This window comes from Neofelis nebulosa, chromosome 11, assembly GCF_028018385.1.
Source record: "Neofelis nebulosa isolate mNeoNeb1 chromosome 11, mNeoNeb1.pri, whole genome shotgun sequence".
In the NCBI taxonomy this organism is placed as follows: domain Eukaryota; kingdom Metazoa; phylum Chordata; class Mammalia; order Carnivora; family Felidae; genus Neofelis; species Neofelis nebulosa.
In genome coordinates this window covers 21563111-21584398 of record NC_080792.1, presented here as the reverse complement: position 1 = coordinate 21584398, position 21288 = coordinate 21563111, and the positions used below count along the sequence as shown (strand labels likewise).

Genomic DNA, 21288 nt, shown 5'->3' with positions numbered 1-21288 from the left:
CTGGAGTTAGGGAGAAGGTTCCAGGAAAATTACAGCTCTGACTGACCCTATTTCTCCATGATTGGTGATCATTAAATATTATATAGCTTTGACACCCTAAAATGTCCTTATTGTTTAGAGATTGAGGCTGTTAGGAAATCAGGATTCCTCGGTACTAGCTAAAAGAGGTAGAAAGTGTGCCAGTAGTTACACAAAGAAAGACAGTTGAGCCTGAGCTCTGTCTGTTTAAAGGTCAAATTAAGCATATCCATACCATTTCTGATTAATGGGACAAGTAAATACAAGCCTCTACCTCCCCTTGCTTAAAGGAGATTTTACCATGACAAGTGGAGTGTCATTTATTAGGCTACTTTCAGACAAATCCCCTCAAATTTACCTAATTACAGCATGTGCTCTGTCCAGAAACTTCTTTAGCACAGCCCAGTGAAGAGAAACATCAGTAATTGTTCAAAATATGTCAGATACACAGTCTTTCAAGTACAGAAGTCTCTGAAAATGCCATTTCACACAACAATGATTCTTGATAGAATACCAAAGAAATGTGAAGCCAAAGGGGTATCAAAGGAAATAATACCATCTACTCAATGCATGTCTCCCTTTATTCTATCAAGGAGCATTTATGGGATTCAGAATAAGGTTACAGATGCCAAGGTAAGGTTTTTGTATCTCTGTCATAGGCACAAATGTACAAAGATGGAAAAAGAGAACACAAGTGATGGGGACAGGGAGAATGCCAAACTAAATCCTGAGCTACCTACATTTGCCACTCTGACTCCCCCCACTCTCTGGGGGATGGTTTGTGTACTTAAGGAATGATAAAATACCTAGGCAAGTCATGGTTTGGAAGGTAGCAGGACCAGGCTGAAAGAACTTCAGAGCCAGCACAGAGATAAAGTGGAGGAGATAGAAGGTTGAGGGGCAATACTCAGAGAATTGTAAAACAAGAACAGACAGTAAAGTAAAAGGGAGATTGTGCACTTTTATCCCCTGTCTTCTTTTGCACAGTCTTCTGTTACCATCTGTAACTGGGAAACTGTTCTAAATGGATCTTCTTTACTTTCAGTGATTCATGGACTTAAAAGTGATACAGCACTTTTCATCCCAGGGACCACAATATCATTAAAAGCCTTTTTAGTACCATGAAGTCTGATAACAAGCTTTCAAGTAAGTCCCTTAAAGAATTTAGCCACAGATAGTAAACCATCATTAACTGTGTAGTGAGGTCCTCTACTAACCAGATATCTATGTGCTAGGTGCAGTAGAAATGTCAATGAAGGAGACAGATGCCATGCTGTCCTCTTGCGAAATCCGGTCCAGTGAGTCAGGGGCAAGGGGATAAGGGGGCAGAGGAGAGTGGAGGTAGACAATGACAAAAAACTAGCCCCATAGGGCCAAGTTTACCATTCTGGTGCTAATATTGAAGGCAGGATGTTTGTTTCCAAACAGGCATGGGTCACTCCTACCCACTCCCTGTCGATGGGTCAATGACATCATCTTCAGATGAAAAGGGCTTCACTGTCACAGCCCCAAAAGGCCATTCAAGTTGTAAGAAAGTTAGGACTAGAGGACTTTTACTTCCGTTTATTTTCCAATCCAAGTCATTGCACCAACCTCGTGAATGCCTCCAGGTGACTGAGTCATGAATGCTCTTGTCAGTGGTACTTGACATTAACTAGATTGATTGCACCAGAATAGAAATCATCTGCATGATAAGTGATGATGGTTTCTCTGAACTGGAGGCGGTGGGGATCTTTCTACCTCCTACCAAGACTTTCAAAGTCAGTAGCAGCAGAGGATAAAATTAATATCTCTTAATGCAAGGAGACTTGTCACCCTCTACTCCACTAGTATCAATATATAATGATCCACTTTACATCAGCATTTTCCAATAGCATGTTCTTTTTTAAATTTTATTTCTTTTGAGAGAGAGGGAGGGACTGAAGGGGGAGGGGAGGGGGAGGGGGAGAGGGAGGGGGAGAGGGAGAGGGAGAAGGAGAGGGAGAAGGAGAGGGAGAAGGAGAGGGAGAGAGGGAGAGAGCTGTCAGCACAGAGACTGATGAGAAGCTCCATCTCACGAACCATGAGATCATGACCTGAGCTGAAATCGAGTGTTGGATGCTTAACCGACTGAACCACCCAGGCACCCCTCCAATACCACATTCTAATTGAAACAAACTGTGACTGAACTTACACTTCATGTTCAATTAGAATTATTGCCTGGCTGGCTCAGTAGGGAGAGCATGCAATTTGATCTCAATGATCATGAATTGGAGCCTCACATTGGGCATAGAGAGTACTTAAAATTAAAAAAAAAAGAATTATTCTAATAGCTGAAAACCTATCCACATGCATTACCATTCTTTACAACTTATTGCTTATATTCTTAATCTGACAATTATAAACTTCTTAGAGTATTTGTTAAGCATCTGCTTGTGTTCACACTGAGGAAAAAAAGACTTAAGACATAATCTTAAGGATTTTATCACTTACTTGAAGAGACTGAGTAAATATGTATGAAATCGTTTACAAATAAGCAAGCACTACAGTATATGAAACAGTATTAACCCACAAATACTAAAACAGCAGTTAGAGGCAATTAGAGAACACGATAATAATTCATAACATTGTATAAGTTTCTAATTGCATGATAGAATAAATTAAGAAGAGAAGGATCAAGTATGCTAATGTTTCATCAAAAAAGGGAAGGCTTCCCTGAAGGAAATTGGAATACTTGTAAAAGTTTGGATTACATATGTGTAGCCTGATACAAAGCTACCTATAAGCAGAAACTAGGTCTTCTAAGTCTTGTGTACTGCCCCACCAGATCTACCCTTACTTAGGGTGTTTGACCCCCACAGGCAATTATTTTTTATGGTGTCCCTATGTAAATAAACAATTTGATTTAGAAGTGTATTGAAAATTCATGAGCCTTCTTGATATCAAGTGATACATTGATGAAGATTTAGAATCATGGGCAGAAGGCCACATGCATGCTTGTTTAGTGCCCAATTGGTGAATGCAAAGATCCTTTATAATGTCTAGGCACCTTCTCTTCTTCAGATCCAGGAACTATTCCTTTGTGGTGTTCATCTTGTGTGCCATTCTTGGCTAATTTCTATCTCTCACCTCAATAAAGAGGTAAAAAATGTTGTTATTACTCAAGATTCCATGGCTTCTTGGAACCTATTTGTATGGAAACAATATTGATCTTGCCCAAGCAGGTCCATAATAACTTTTATTTAATGCTGGTTACATCATTACTCGTGATGCTGCATTATCTATTGAATATTGGCTTTGCATAATTCTCTCTCAGGTTATTACTGTGCTCGTTGATGATGGACATAAATTTAAGTCTTATCCAAAATATGCAGGAAATGTGAATAATTCATTGTCTAGTTATAGCGAATTTACAGTTCAAAATGTTATAGTGTGGATGCAGAACAACACATCTCCCAATCCTATCTCCTCTTGAGCTCTTTATGCCATAATACTTCATTTTTATAATGTGATCTCTTTTGAGTTAACTGCATCCCTGCCTTCCAGGTATCACCACTGGACCCATGAGTGGAAGGAAAGAATGGTCCTATTCACACAGGCATGTCTGTTCCTTATGCAGCACAGCATAAGATTGAGCCAGGAAAGCTCAATGTGACCACATTGATCTAGGCAACTCTGAGAAGACATTTATCTGAAGAGCCTGCTGGTATTGAGGAGCAAAGGTATGGAGAAGCCTGTGAAGATGATAGGGGCAGTCAGCCCCAGAGGACTACCTGACATTGGCAAATAACTGGCAGACAGGATGGTTAATTGTCCTGAATGCCACTGCTGGGGACCTCACAGGATAAAGGATGGCTGCAGACACCCCCACCATCTTCAGGTGCCCATACATGGCACACGTGTGCATGCACACGCACACACACACACACATGGCTTAAATCCAGGGGGTGCCAGTGGACTATTGGTAGACCGGAGCCCCGAACTCATGTATGCCCAGCGTGAGTGAGAATCATCTAAAATTGGCATATCAGCACTATTCTGGTAGTCCAATCTCATAAGATTCCATGAAAGAAATTCTTCACTGGCCAGCAAGAGCAATCATCTTACTGCCAAATTGTCCTCCTAGAACTGGGACTTATCACAGAGCCCTGAGGCAATCCCATGGGGTCACAGACTAGAGGGTGGGCACATATCTTACAAAGGAAAGATGGAGACCAAGGCCCTCGTGGGTCCAGGTACAAGTCCAGGTACCCACTCTGATGGTACTTGGTCAGTCCTAGACACAAGAGGGCGATTCACAAAATGTTGAAGTAGATTTTTTTATACTGACCAGGATCCACACACAACCAAGTCTGGCACCGGATCTCCCTCCCTAAATTGCAGTGCTGGATGAACCCCATCCCATGCACTAGAAAAAGACTTGACAAATTTTAAGAAAGTTTCTCCAATATAAGTAACACCCTGGGAGCCAAGGGTATGTAATTGCATGCACTGTATTATTGAATATTTCTGGCAGAGAGAACTTCTGAATGGATAAGGTGTTGATGAGAACTTAATCCTCCATTTATAATAATTTTACACATCAGATGACTTCTGGCTTCACATATTTCAAGCTTCCTTTGTCTTCTATTATTCAAGCATTTCTATTCATATCATGATACGACCTCTGGTTTTCACTTTTTTGTCATGATGCTGGTGGAAATGGCACAGTGGGAGAGGGCTGGTAAGAGTATTACTGGAAGACATTCTTTCACTGGGACAGCAATGATTTCACTGGATACATGGAATTCTAGGCAAACTACATACATATATCCCAGTAAGTCCAAACTGAATATAGTGCCAACACAACTTCCTTGTAGCCTGATCTCGAAATGTCTGTGACCAACCAGAGCCACCTGACATGAGCGTAAGCATAATAAAAGGAAAGTTAGATTTGAAAGAAAATTGGTCTTAACGCATTGAAGTTGAACCATCTTACTTTTGCAAACTACAAAGCCATATAATCATGTATACACATTACTAGGTCTCTGCTTTGGGCCTTGAAATAGTCCACGACAGTGAGGGTCTCAAAACTTGAACTTCATTGGCTTCATGTCAGACCACCTCTGGCACAGAAACAAGCAACTTTCTATGACAGTAATGCCAAACATTTGAGTTTCTAGAACCATAAACTGAGAGTAGATTGTACAGGTTAAATGATTGTCGAGGGATACATTTCTAACACTTATTATCATTCTTTTTTACTGCTGTATTTATTATTTTTAAAAGGAAAGGGTAAAAGAGCAATTCGTGGACCTCTTTTATTTGTCTGGTTGAATTTCTCTGAGAAGGTGAGCATAAACCTGACTTCAACACAGAACGCCTTTTGAACTACTTTCCTTTGACATTGAAATTAAAAAGTAAACCACATCTTTCTCTTACAGAATCTCTGTTCTTCTGGATATACACAAATTCACTTTCTCATGAAATCAGCAAGAAGTCTTTGGAATCCAGGAAAACCAGCTTTTTCATTCCCCCAATCCATTCAAAGCAGAATTATAAAACTTTACCTATGTAACTGCTTGCTTAATTATGTTCCTGAATTGCCACCATAATTACATATGTTAACACTGTTACTTACATTATAATGGTCTTTCTATTCATCTGCTTGTGTATCTGTATAATTGATATCAACTTTGCACATGCCAAAGTTGCTGAGATGTTTTTGAAAGAGTCCAATCCATCATTAGGGACTACTTGGTTCTAAATTTTCCCATTTGACTCCCAAAAACCATTCAGAGGAAGAGGGGAAATGGAAATAATCATCACTTTCCATGGAACAAGCAAGCAGAGAAAACCCCAGACTCCAAATTAAAGGAAGTACTGCCAAAAGCAGCTGAGATTTTGCCACGCAGAGAGCCTTGGGGGAACCAACAGAAAAGGCACAGAAAACAGGGAGTGCAGGGGGTTTGACAGTGGGCAGCTGCAGAAATCACTAGTGAACACACAGGCAGCAGAAAGAAAAGGGCAGGCGATTCCCAGATAGCACCCACATAAACATACCTTTAACAGTGAGGGAATCACCTTTGAATACCACATCAGGTCCCTTGGCAGTAAAAGATGCCGGTGGAATGGACTAGTGGTAAGAATCCTCCTGAACAAAGTTAGGTTTGGAGAGACCAGGAAGACGTACCTAATAGAGGCATCATATATAAAAGAAACCATCTCTTATGACAGCGACAGTAGAGAGATCCTGTCATTTAAAAACCAGAAAACCTACCTTCCCTGGCCCTTCCCTCTACTACCACCATATTTGTCCGAGAAATTTCAACTCATTTTGATATGGGATTATAAAAAATCATATATAGGGGCACCTGGGTCAGTTAAGTATCCTACTTCAGCTCAGGTCATGATCTCATGGTTCCTGAGTTCAAGCCCCGCATGGGGGTCCATACTGACACCACTGAGCCTGCTTGGGATTCTCTCTGCCCCTCCCCCACTTGCACACGTGTGTGCGCGCGTGCGCGCGCGTTCTTTCAAGATAAATAAACTTTAAAAATTGTATTTATATAGAATCCATACAGAAAGAAAAATATGTGTAAATGAGCACCAAAACTTTCTTATTGGTGATATGAACTCACCAAGGGGGGCTGGGGAATGTTGTCATGAAGTAGAACAAAATGCCAACAAAATATTATATCATAAATTTTTTAAAAACATTATGAAGCAATTACAGCTATGAAGAAAGATCACAAGAGGAGGTGACAGCCAGATAACAGGAGGAAATGAAATAGGAATAAACAGACATCAGGAAAAAAAAACCAGAAGAAAAAAAGAAAATCATTTTTGTAAAGACAAAAATGGAACATGCAGGGAGAAGGAATGCTGTACAGAGCTCATTACCAGACACACAAGATGGAAATTGAAAAATAAAATGAAACAAAAATTTTAAATGAAAATAATTAAAAAGAAATTAACAGAGTATAAAAGAAATAGAATTGGAACATAGGCATGTTCGGAATACCTGAAAGATGACAAATAACTGAATGCAAAAGAACACAAGTTTTAAGGTACAAGAAAACTTTCTTGAAGTAAAAGAAGACTCCATCATTAAATGAGTAAAAGAAGACAACCTATAAATTGAAAATGTGCACAATGTATCAGTGAAAATTTATTCAGGTCAGTCAACATGAAAACATTTGTTAGGAAAGATACTATCCTAATAAAGGACTTAACTAGGGAAAAAAAAAAAAAGCACTCTGGGGAGAGCCCGCCAAAACTTTCAAGTTACATGTATAAGAAAAGGAAAATTAAGTTGGCGTCAGGCTTCTACCCAGCCACTGGCTTCAACACCACAGGTCAAGGGAAGAAAACCTACAAAATACTTGAGAAAAGGAAGCAGGAATAAAGGAATTGATATACAGTCAAGAACTTTATATCCTTGAAAGTATGAGACACAGATTTTATCTTCAGCTTCTAGTTCATGAAGCATAAAGGCTGCTGACAGTTTGGAACATGTAATAAATCAGGGACCACTGTTTACATGAGCCCTTTTAGAGAAAATGACCACTAGAGAGAAAACCCCAGTCATCCAAAATGGTGGGCAAAACTTTGGCAAAATCCTTGACAGTGAAACTGAATACATCAATGTGTAAAACTAAGACAAAAACAAAGATGGCAAAAGGGGTCATAAAATGACCCAAAAATGTAAGAACAATATAATATATTAAAAAAATAAAGGGCATAGAGGAGCAGTAAAATAAACCTACTGCTGTCTCATCTCCACATAATGGCAGTCAAAGTATATCAGTCAAAGGTAAGACATTAACAATGGAAGAATATGCATATTTTAAAAATATGAAAGAAAATGCTTAACTTAGGTCATTCTATTGACTAAAATTGGAAGATATAGGAGAGGGAGTAAACCAACAAAATTACTGTTCATAGTATGGAACTAACTGAATCCACTTAAAAAAGAAAAAGAGAAGGAACCAAGGCTATTATATATATATATACATACATATATATATGTATATATATACATATATATATATGTATATATATGTATATATGTGTGTATATATATACATATATATGTATATATGTGTATATATATATACACATATATATGTGTATATATATATACACATATATATACAAATATTTATTTATATTTAGAAAAAATCCTAAACGTCAGAAAAATTACAAGTATCAAAAGCAACTAAAACAAACTGTATAGTGTAAGTATATTATATAAAAATAATAAGCACATAGAATTCATACTGGATATATCTTCATATCAGTAAATGAAATGAGCATAATTCATCTTTTAAACAAAATACATTTTCATATTAGATCACATTGGAAAACCCAGCTCTATGCTATATACAACAGACACACTCAAAACAATGTGATTCAAGAATGAAAAAAGAAAGGGTGGAAAAAGTTATTTTAAGAAAATATAAACAGAAAGAAGCAGTAGGTAGGGTATTCATTTCAGGCAAAATGGGTTTAGGTGAAAAAGCCCAAAGGTGGGCATTTTATAAATTGATTGATTATAAAATTCTCATGGAAAAATAAGTAAGGATGGCCCAGGAAATTCCGGAAAAAGAAAAGCAGTGGTGTGCAACCTGCTCTATCATGTACTAAAACATGTGGTAAAGCCTCCATAATTAACACAGTGTGGCTCTGGTATATGACTAGATGCACCAGTGGTATAGGTAAGAAGGTCCAGAAATAGATACAAAAACATAGAGGAATTAGTAAACACTAAGGTGGCATCTCGAATTAGTGGCATTAACATAGGTTATTTAATATAGGGTGTTGGGACAACTGAGTTGCCTTGGGAGTAGAATCAGGGGCCAGAAGTGGGGGAAGGGATAAACTGTAGAGGATCAAAGATTGAAATGTAATCAGTGTAATCATAAAAAAAACAAAAAACCTTGGCAAAGAGTTGGGCAATTTTATTTATAACCTTAGAATAGAGGAAGTCATTAACTGTGATTTAAAAATCTAGAAGCCTGGGGCACCTGGGTGGCTCAGTCTGTTAAGCATCTGACTCTTGATTTCAGTTCAGGTCATGATCTCACAGCTCATGGGATAGAGACTCGTGTTGAGCTCTGAGCTGACACCGTGGAGCCTGCTTGGGATTTTCTCTCCCTCTGCCTTTTTTTCTCTGTCTCTCAAAATAAATGAACATTTTTTTAAATTTTAAATATAAAAATAAAAATCTAGAAGCCCTAAAAATAAATTGATAAATGTGATGTTAAAAATAAAGACGTGGGGCGCCTGTGTGGCTCAGTCGGTTAAGCGTCCGACTTCGGCTCAGGTCACGATCTCGCGGTCCGTGAGTTCGAGCCCCGCGTCAGGCTCTGGGCTGATGGCTCAGAGTCTGGAGCCTGCTTCCGATTCTGTGTCTCCCTCTCTCTCTGCCCCTCCCCCGTTCATGCTATGTCTCTCTCTGTCTCAAAAATAAATAAAACGTTAAAAAAAAATAAAATTTAAAAAATAAAGACGTAAAACAAATCTGCATTTTTTAAAAAGAAGCAAAATGAAAGGAAAGAACAAAACAAAACACCTGGGGTAATATCCTCAGCTAATGCCACCCAGGCTAATGTCCCTAATGATCAAATCAAAAAGAAAATTGCAATCCATTAGAAAAATGGGCAAATCACATGAACAAATGGTTCATAGGAAGAGAAATACATCACTTCAACATACAAAAAGATGCTGAATTTCCCTCAGAATAAAAGAAATGCCAAAAGTATATATATTATCTGAAGATTACATTATTCATCTATCATTTTGGCAAATATTCCAAAATTCAGCAACATTGTCTGTGAGGCTGTAGGGGAACAGCGCTGGCAGTGCAAAGGAGTACAATTGCTAAAGAGGGTAATCCAGCAACATCTCCCCAAATTATACCACAATCATGGTCTGAAAATTTATCCTTCAGAGTTTGCTAGACATATGAAAAATGGTGCATATACAATGGTGTGCACTATTCCAAAGATTGACATAAACTTAAGTTCATGATAAGGGCAACCTAAATAAATTATGGTAAATTGATAATAGAAAGAAAAAAAAAACTGACCCTGGGTGGCTCAGTCAGTTAAGCGGATGACTTCAGCTCAGGTCATGATCTCCCGGTTCATGAGTTTGAGCCCCCTGTCAGGCTCTGTGCTGACAGCTCAGAGCCTGGAGCACACTTTGATTCTGTGTCTCTCTCTCATTTTGCCCTTCCTCTGTGCTGTCTTTCTCTCTCAAAAATAAACATTAAAAAAAATGTTTTTAACTGAATACTCTGCATCTGTTAAAAGAAATGAGAAAAGCCCCTATGTCCTGTTATGGAAAGATCTTTAGATAAAATAAGAAATGGAAAGAAGCCAAGTTTCAAAACACTGTCTCTGGTGTGTGCATCTGATTATTCTCCCTTTATCCCTAACCAGGTATATAATTCACAGTCCATGCTTCTCTGCCTTGTTCTGTGCCCTAGAAGTTTGACCCATGGGAACTGTATCAACAGGGACCCCTTGCTGTCTCATTTCAGTGGATTTGGCCAGTGGAGGTCCCAGATAGGTGAGTGAGGAGAGAAAGGACAGGGTGTTTCTGCCCCACTTCTCCACCTTGCTACCCAACTCCTGGCAGTAGCTTTATTTCACCTTGATGGTGACTCTTGCCCACAAGGAAGCCTCCCCTGTGGTTCTAGCTCTCACTTGGCTCTGGTAGCCCTCTCTAATCCTTTTGCCCCTTCAGGTTTAGGGCCATTAATGTTTCCCACTTTTTGCTGGGGGGGGGGGCCTCAGCCTCCATTTATGCTCCCTTAACACTATCAATCACCCTCTGTAAAAATTTGTCTCATTAAATCTGTGTAGTTGATTTATCATAGCAAAATTCTGTTTCCTGCTGGGACTTTGATTTATGTGATATACTATATTTTACATGAGAGTGAAAGAGAAATAAATTGATGAGTGTTTGCTTGCATTTACATAAAGAAATGTTGGAAGGAGATCAAAGAAACCAATGTAAGTGCTGACCTTTAGAGGCTGATTAGGGAACAAAAATAGGAGCAAGATTATTTGCTATATATGTTTTTGTGGTCCTTAAACTGTTAAGCCATGAGAATGTATGATTTTCTTTAAAAACATTTTTAAAAATGGGGAATGTATATAAGATGATGTGCGGTGATAAACTAAATCAAGTTTGGTTGATTAAGGAAAAAGAATGAAACTGCTCTCTATATATTGATTGAAAACAATGTCCCAAAATCTATTAAGTGGAAAAAAGGTGTAGAAAATGTGTATAAAGTGCTTGTATTTGTGAAGAAGGAAGGAAGGGAAGGAGGATGAGAGAGGGAGGGGGTGGCTTAAATATGCATATAAACACATGTGTGTATGGAATGCCTTGAATGGAACAGGAGAATCTTGCAGTAGGGAATGCCTTGGAGAAAAGCATCAGGAGTCTGGAGAACAGGCATGGGAAGAAGAATTATTTTTTACCTCCTACCTTTTTGTACTTTTTAATATTTTTTTACCAAAGATGCATAAGTCACATGCATTTCTTTCAGATAAAAAAGAAAATATGGATAAATTCATGAAATTGCCAACAATCCTGGCAACTTTTGTTTCTCTTTTTGCTACCCTAAATTTTTTTCATTCTTTTGTAATGATCATGAGCAGGCTAAAAATATTTTATACATTACAACTTTTGACAAGGCAATTTCACTTTTAGTAATTTATTGTAAGAAAATAATTAAGGATGTGTGCAAAGATTTGTTTGTAAGATGTTCATGGCAGTATTTTTATAATAGTGAAAAATTGATGACAACCTACATGTCAGAACTAGGATGTACGTTTTAATGAATTATGATACATCCTAACAAAGGTATAGCCTAGAGCTATTAAAAATAATGTGGCAGAAGACTACTGATTGCTCTGGAAATATGTTGGTGCTCTACTGTTTAATATGAAATCAGGTTACAAAATACAACATGATTCAAGAATATTTGTTTATAAGCTTCACAAAATTAATTGGCACTCTATTATGGTAGGCATTCTACCAGTTGTTAAGGACACAACAGTCAATAAGATAGAGATTTTGCCCCTCCCAGGGCTTCAGTTTAGTCAAGGACACAGACAAGTAAAACTACAATGACTATATAGTATAAGACTTGTTGATGAGGCAGTAGAGAAGCAAAACTAAGGTAACTAAGCCCAAGTTATAGGACACAGAGGGGATAGGGAGTTAGAGGCTGGTGGATGAGGAGTGATACTCAGAGATGCTTCCTTTGACAAAAGTGATTATATCAGTTAACTATTACTGCCTAAGAAACCATTCCAAAATTCTTTGGCTCAAAATAACTGTGATTTATTATTGTATTGGTTGGCATTCCCAACAGTCCTTTTGCTGATGTATCCTGGAATCACCCCTGTAACAATGGTAATCCAACTTTCCAATTAAAAGATCCAAGATGGCCTCACTAATGTATCTGACAAAGGATGCTGGCTATCGATAGGTGCCTCAAGTCTCCACATGGCTTCTCATCCTCCTGTACATTCACAGCATGGTACTCTCAGTATTCCAAGAGGTTGAAAGCACTAGTTGCAAAGCCCGCAACTCATTCTTGGGAGCTCACATAACGTCACTTCTGCCACAGTGTAGTGGTCCCAAAAAAGTCACAAAAAAGCCAACATTCAAGGGGTAGGAGATAAGGACACCCCTACCATTTTAGGAGGGATAGCAGCATTACATTGGAAAGATTATGGACATAAACTTTATTCACTAATACTGTAGTAATTTTCCACAGTGAGGTCAATGAGAAATGAAAGATAGTAGGAAAGAGTTCCAGGAAGAGAGAACAGCTATCAAAAATCTCTGGTCTAACGGACACTCAGTTCAATGGAGATTGGACCTAAAATTGATGAAAGGAGGGGGAATCAAGAAAAAAAAATTATAAAGGAAGTTATTTCAAAAATTACACAAGCAGAATGAATACAAGTAAGCTTGATTAAAATAAATATTTTTTAATGGCAGAATAAGAGTTGGTTGTCCATAAGAATGAGCAGGAAAACTCCAGAATTTAGAAGGAATTCAGAAAAGGGATGGGGCACAGCAGCCAAGGAGTTGGCCACTGTGTCACACACAGTTGGATAATCAAGTTCAGGATAGGAATCCAAGGAAATGGTCTTTGTGTCTATTTACTACTACATGGCCATCTCTATAACCATAGCTATTTCTGACCTTGTATATCAAGAGTGGAAACCCCTGAGTGATAGAATCATGGATACTTTTTATCTTCTAATTTTACTTTCATGTGTTTTCTCCTACCTTTGAAAAACAACCCATAATATTGTCACTGACAGATAATCATCATATGAAAAGTCAGAAATGTTTATGTATACACATATTTTCATCATAAAAATTCTAAAAATGTTTTATAGCATTGTAACTAGAGCATTGTAACTTAATCAGTACTTAGTCTTAGTGCCTGGAAGCAGAATAGAGTGGCTCTATCAGAGAGTATGCAAAACTTACTTCCAGAAAAGTTCATGAAGCAATACATGAATATCTATTTTCCCTAATCTTTCTCAATACTGAAGGCTTAAAATAGTCTTGGTTAACTTGACAGGCTAAAAATGTAGTATTACATTGTTTTAATATTTCTATGTTTTGGTCTTAGTGAAGTTGAATTTTTTCCATGTTTATTGGCTGGTTGTATTTCTTTAGAAAAATCCCTGTTTGTACATTTTGCCCATTTTACTTTTAAAATATCATTGATATGAAGTCATGAGTATCATGTGATTGTTAAGACAAATCTTTTTTTTTAGTTTATTTATTTTGAGAGAGAGAGAGAGAAAGACATAGCATGAGTAGGTGGGGTGGCAGAGAAAGAGAGAGAATCTCAAGTAGACTCCACAGTCAGCACAGAGCCAGATGTGGGGCTTGAACTCATGAACCATGAGATCATGACCTGACCTGAAATCAAGAGTCAGTCTCTTAACCAACTGAGCTATCCATGTGCCCCAAGACAAATCTCTTTGATCTAGTTTAGGAAGCAGGGACTCTCTAGCTAGGAAAAGAGACAACCTTGTAGAAAACCCTTATAGAAAACCGGAAAGTTCTAGAACTAACTGGCAAGTTGTCAGGGAGCTAGATGTTCTTGCTCTCTAGGCTCTTCTGTCTTCACATCTGTCTTTTTCTTCTTTTCATGGACTGGTTTGCTTGACAAGACTTGCTTTATATATTCATGAGCTTATGTATTCGTGAGACTGGAGGCTGCTATAGAACCAACTCTGAGCTCTATTCTATAAGGAATTAGAGCATGAAGGTTCTCTGGCATGTACTATAACCAGCTATGTTATCTGTGTTTCTACATCCAAATATGTGAGGCTGAGAACCTGACTCTTGAATTGACTTGCTTTGAGCTAGATGCACATCCCATCAAATCAAACATGGCCAGAGAATTCGGGGAATCAGGGGAAGAAGTTCATATGACCTCTGCCTATTTGTTTTATTTCCAGAGAAAGGGATGTGGGCAGCCAAACAAATCAACTGATAAACATCCTATATGCCCTCTGGTTTTCACAGATGCTGCAAATATGTTTCTTAGTCCATTTTAATTTACATTCCAGTGTTTTTGACAATAAAGAGTTTAAGATTTGTTGTGGTCATGCTTATCAATCTTTTCTTTAGCCAATCAAAATTCATTATTTTCACAAATTTAGCTAGTTATACCAGTACATTTTTTGAAAAATTCATCTGTTCCCCACTGACTTGAAATGAATTTTTCATATGTGAATATTTGCATATATTTGCATCTTTGTTCTGCTCTGTTCTTTGATGTGACTCCTCTACATCTAGCTGTGCAAATATTCCCACCTTATTATTCTTAGTCAATATTTTCTTAACTCTGCTCAACCATTTTTTCCAGATGAACTTCACAACATGGTCATTACAAGCAAGATAATTGTTTCATTGGAAGTAAGAATTAATCCAATTCTTTAGAAAAATCTGACCCTGTTGAACGTACTGAAAGTCATACATATATTGGTTTCAAAATTAATTCCTTCCTAAGATATTGTCAAGGATAATTTGAATATATATCATTTTCTCCCCATGAATCAAAGCCCACATAAGCTGTGTTTTCACTATTCAAAAGTATATATTTTTAAACCCTAGAATTACCATCATCAGAGAAGATATTCATAATTTAATAGGAATGTTGTAAGTGAAACAGCAAGGAAACAACAGGCTATGTCTCTCAACTCAAGCTCTTGGCATTGGATAAAATAGATAGTAATACTGTGATTATCATTCTCTCTTTTTGCTGATCATATAGAGCTGAATTCACATGATTTAAATACTTGTTTGATAAGACTCTTCTGTATTGGTTATTCTTCCTCCATCTAGTGTTACTTGCAGTTGCTAAAATTTTCAGACTAATATTAAAGAATAAGGCCTCTCATGGACATTCTTCTATTATCTGCAGAGGCAGTTTTGATATAAATAAAATTATCTGTGCACTTGCAGAGTGAACTGAAGAACAGAGACATAAGCATTGTACTTGGAAAGGCAGACTGGATTCAGATCTTAATGTGTCACTAACCATATAATCTTTGGAAAGTCACTTAAGCACTCTGGATATTAGCTTCCATTGTTCTCCCCACCTCTCCATGAGGGATGCCCTTCCACTGGTTTTCTTCTTACTCACCCAGACTTATCACTGAAGACTCCCCTCAGGAGCCCTTTCCTCTTCGACATGTTAAATCTCAATTTTAATGAAGTTCTTACAGTTGTTTTTAATATGATCGTGGCCGTTTTAACTACTTTGAAACAGAAAGCAGTCAGAATGCCACTTCTCATATTTATTGCACATATTTTGCCCCAGAAATGCAATTAGTCTTTATTTTATGATTTTTTTTTCCTTTTTAAACCTAAAAAAATATAATTAAGTCTCAGTTATGTAGTTGATCAGAAAGAATATCAGAAGAACAAATTCCTAATTCTTTTTGCCTTTGCTTGAGACAACCAGACAAAAGCTCACTCAGCACCTGTGTGAAATGCACAGGTGACCATTTATTGAGCAGGGTGGATATGATAGAACACAAAGGGGAAAAAATACTTTTTTTCTTTTTCCTGATTGCCCTTCAGACAAACTAGACCAGGATCTCCTGTCACAGCCACGGAAGAAAGTCTCTTGAGACAATTCCTTATCTTTTTCTGTCACTTTCAGGATTTGGGGTAGTCTCCTTTTCAGGTTCTAAAAAGTTCAGTGAGATCTAAGTAAAAAATACTCATCTCATATCCTAAAGGCCTCCCTTCCACACAAACCTACAGGAAGGAAGGGGTCAACTCTTTTCCTTCCCTGTTCAAACTTACCAGCTGTTCATTCTGGCTTCTTCTTCTATTTATCTATTGCTGTGTAAATCATCCCAAATTTAGAGGCTTAACACAAGTCATTTGTTTTGCTTGCAAATATGTCATGTGGTCCCAGCTAGGGCAACTCAAAGGCTGGGGAATGACTCAAAGACTGGAGGCTGAAATGACCTGAAGGCTTCTTCATTCAGACATCTGGAGGTTGATGTTGGCTGTTGGCTGGGATCAAAGCTGGCCTGTAGCTTGGACACCAACACAACCCCCTCCATGTATCAGCTTGGCTTCCTCACAGCATGGTGGCCAAGTTCCAAGGGCAAGTATCTACAAGAACAGAAGTGAAAGCTGCCAGTTTCTGAAGGCTTAGCCCAGAAACTGGAACAGTGTCACTTCTACCATATTAATATTAAGCCATTGCAGAGTCCAGATTCAAGGAAGGAAATATAGACCCAGCTTCTGATAGGAGGTGTATAAAGAATGTCGGGCCATGTTTTAAAACTGGCACACTCTGCCACACTCCTCCAGAGTCAAGGCAGGAAAAGTAAGGGGCAAAAATAGTCTTAACTATAATCTAGTCTCAGTGACTTCTTTGTGACAGATGATGTGCTCTCAGAGCCCCTTCCCATTAGGAATTCCCCATGGTCCCTCTGCCTGGGCCAGATGATATCTTAAGCTAATCCCCTATGACATCCCTTTCAGCCCACGTGTCGAATGTTACAGCACACAAGGTCATTTTCTGATGGGCTTGCCAACCTCCCATAGGCAAGCAAACTTCTTGGGCAGGGAATTTCAGAATGTCCAGACAATCCCTCCCTGGTCTACTCTGGCCTTGTACTCTTGCCCGAACAAACTCTGGAAACACAGACTACTCTCTCTGTGTACCTCTTGATACTGTCCTCAGGACAGATGCAGCCAGACCTTCACCATTACATGTTTTTTAATGGAAAAGTAAACACTGATCTTTCTCCCCACCCCTTTCCCTAAACTTCAGGAGAGGCTCTCACATTCTCCTAAAAGCTCACTCAGCACACCCTGCTCTGGTCCCACAATGGTGCTGGACCCTTGAGTATGAGCAGTTCGGCAACATTCAGTCTAGAAGGTGACAGGTCAAGTAGAGATGTTAGGGTCTTCCCCAGCATGCATCTGCCCACAACAGCACCTTCCACTCACACTTCATGAGTGGTTGTCTTAAAGACTTCCTGGGGCGCCTGGGTGGCTCAGTCGGTTGGGTGGCCGACTTCAGCTCGGGTCATGATCTCGCGATCTGTGAGTTTGAGCCCCGCGTTGGGTTCTGTGCTGACAGCTCAGAGCCTGGAGCCTGTTTCATATTCTGTGTCTCCCTCTCTCTGACCCTCCCCCGTTCATGCTCTGTCTCTCTCTGTCTCAAAAATAAATAAACGTTAAAAAAAAATTTTTTTTTAAAAAAAGACTTCTTTCTGGCTTTGAGGCAGGAGAAAGAGAAATGCAGCATCTCAAAATGTGTTTCAAAACATTCTTCACTCTGTCTCTCAATGAATCCTTGGTATTCTCCTATATATCTTGGAGGCAGTAAAGTTTTGGGGACACCTGTTACCTTTAGCTGTCCTTTTCAGAATTGAGAAACTTGTTTCCTATGGTTCTTGCTTTGGGGCCCCAGTCCTCATAGCTCTAAAACTGTAGAAACGGTTCATTAAACATCTTCTTCCATGAGCATCAACAATTACAACAATAAAAATGTAACCACCATGATAGGCATGAAGGACATACTGAGAAACAATCACAAAGCAATTTTTTCCCCAGGTTTTATGCACATAGAATTAACATATAACATGGCATTAATTTAAGATGTACTACATAACAACTTGATATATACCATAAGATGACTACTACGTAAGTTTAGTTAACACTCATCACCTCGCATATTTGTCTTTTTTTTTTCTAATGATGAGAACTTTTAAAATCTACTCTCTTGTCAACTTTCAAATGCATAGTATTTTTAACTATAACAAAAGGGTTTTTTCTCTCCTATGGTCCCTTTAAAAGTATTCCAGGGGGTCCTGGCCCTGGGTAAAATTCAAGCAATCTCATGACTTCTTTACCTTTAGAAATAGAAGACCCTCAAGTCTATAATTAATGGATCCATCACAGAGAAATAATCAAAATTATTGCTTCCTTTTCCCAACTTGAACATGCAGCATTGGGGGAAGGCGAGGTGGCAATTGGCTGATTCTTTTTCCTGTGTATTGACCTCAGCAGTTTTCTTTCTAACCTAGCTTCTGAGCCTTCCAGATCATAAAGAACAGAATCATGGCAGTAAAGTTTTTTCTTGGAAAATACTGTCTAGAGGTGGCATTGTGCTCTCGTAGCCTGGCACATGTTGAAATCTGACTTTTTCTGACAGGCAGAGTGACCAGGTAAAATATAGGATGCCCGGTTAAATTTGAGCTTCAGAAAAACATTCATTGTTTACCTTTAATTCAAATTTAACTGAGTATTCTGTATTTATTTTTGTCTTCTTATTTGCTAAATCTATTGATGCCCTAGTGGGTACAGTACTTATAGGGGTTTCTCTGAGGTACCCCTCATGCCTCAGTTCCTAGGATTCTTTTACCCAGCATTCCCTTGCTGAGAGGGCTTGCCTCTGTATTCCAGCTGGTCTCTTACTATTCCCAAAGACCTTCCAAATCTGCCTGTGGTCCGCTCACCTCATCAAAAGACCCTCTAGATAAGATCTATGCTGGCTTTCTACACTTGGTACCTCACCTGGCCCAGCAAAGCATGAGCAAGAGGTCCGACTCCTAGGAGAGTGAGTGCTCCTTGCTCTGCTAGTACAGCCATCAACCCTTTCGGCGTAAAATCAAGGGCACCCGTAGAGAGTTCTCCAAGTGGTCTCCTGGAAAGCCCATTTTCCTGGACTTGAGGTGAGAGGCAGGCACACTTTAATTCTGAGACAGTCACTTGAACACACCAATACACCCACACCCATGCATGCACGCACACACACACATAGCATCTTTAGCCCTGGCTCAGGAAAATAGAAATAACTAAAATAATCCATTAACAATATATAGTGTACACTGTGAATAATCAAAACTTAAATAATCCTTGTTTGCAAAGTGACATTTTACTTCAACTGGTTATGCAGAAGCACAGAATGGAAGAATTGACAAGCCAGGTTTTTATTCCAATTTATTTAATGAGCTAAAAAAAATCTCTACATGTAAATTACTAGTGAGATGTCTGATTAAACTGGACCCGTGACAGCATTTAGCTGGCATGAGGGTCCACCCTGCCTGCTTAGATGCCTTTTCTTGGCAGGAGCCTTGGGAGAGGTTGGGCTGTTGACAACATAGAATTTGTGTACTTCAAAATGTCTGCACATCTACTCTATGTGCTCACACTTTTGTAACTGCAGAGAAGCGAGGCTGTGAGATATCACTATCTTTAATTCCAGCCTACAACCTTTCTAAAAGGCAATTCTATACAAAGAACTGGAAAGCATACGCACAAAACTGAAATCTAATCAGAGGAAGAAAATTCAAAACATTTTTTGTGCTTCAAGTCTATATAGGGTGCAATGCAGAAGGTCAGGGTTCTTTTATGTTTTTTTTTTCCATTTTAATAATGATGCCCAGAGATGCTGTAAAACAATAAGAATGCTTATAGAGTTCTTCGTGCTTGTTGCCAGAGACTAGAACTTCAACCTACTCAACTGTAAAATATCATCTTTAGCACACAGCTTAGCCTATCCAATCCCAAGGCATAATGCCATGAATACGAATCCCTCTTTGTCCTCAGTCTATTTGCCTTCCTGGGGCCCACAGATGCCCTTCGAATGGCAGCCCTCCAGGTTGCACCTCTTCTAAGTGCCCACTGCTTGGGAAACCAGGAATTATTAGCCTGCTTTACTGTATGTACCTCGCGACCTAATTAAAATCTACACCTTCAATGTTTCATTGCAGGAAGCACTATTGCAAGAATGACCATCTGTTCTAACAAGCTCAACTCGGTGAAGGTAAATGACAATGACATCTTGCTTTACTCTCGCTTTTTGTCCAAGATACCACTTTTATTTTCATAACTCTTTCAAACCTTTGATATCTTTGAAACGTTGAGGCAGAGGGATTCACTGTTACCCCTTAAGTCACTCAACATTCCTGATCATTACCTCCATTCACACTAGCGGCCAAGGGTTTCTAGAGTATACATGGGGGACCACACCCATGGAATGGTGACTGCCCACATTAGCTTTCTTAAAAGATAAACTGTGGCACATTAAAATTTTCAAGAGTTTCTTTGAGCAGTGCCAAATCGAAAGTGATTAGGAGCGCTCTACCACAGGAGCTGGGGAGAGGGTTTTACAGAGAAGACACACAAGCAAAGCAAGGAAATTATTTGATTAGTTTGGACTTGCAGTTGCCTTATTTGGGAAAGCCTACTTGGCTGTTTGTGACTGGTTATTAAGTTTCATTTTCTGGGATATGAAGGCATTGACTCTGGCTCATGATTTGGTTTGCTTAGTGGGGCTTCAAGGCATTGGAATGACCCCCATCTAATGGCCTTCTGGTTTGATTATATTAGCAGTTTCATCATCTTTTTTCTCCTTTAATAAACAATTCATGGCAGTTAAATGTATCAAGCACTTTTTCTTTTAAAGTAAACATGAACCTAGTCTTTGAGAAAAAAGCTGGATTATAGGTGTATTTATGGCACAGGGTTGCAGGTATGGGGTGATCCTCATGGCTGCTATAATTCCACCATTAATATTGTCAGGTGTTTGTTCCTAATAGGACATTCTGGTCTGTCTGATTTTGGTCTTGTGTAGACTCTGCCCTCAAAAATGATTTTTCTTCTCCCTTTATCAGAAACAGCCTTGTATGCTGAACAGATGGGAAAGACGGAAACTGTGATATCAAAGCATATGGTTTTGAGAACAGATAGGAGTAGTCATTCCAAATATTA

The 21288-nt window shown here is 38.7% G+C and overlaps 1 long non-coding RNA gene across 1 annotated transcript in view; it reads right to left on the bottom strand.

Moving 5' to 3' along the window:
• The window catches only part of LOC131490059 (uncharacterized), a 407583-nt gene that overhangs the window by 218729 nt on the left and 167566 nt on the right, over window positions 1-21288 (bottom strand). The gene's annotated exons all lie outside the window — the stretch shown is intronic.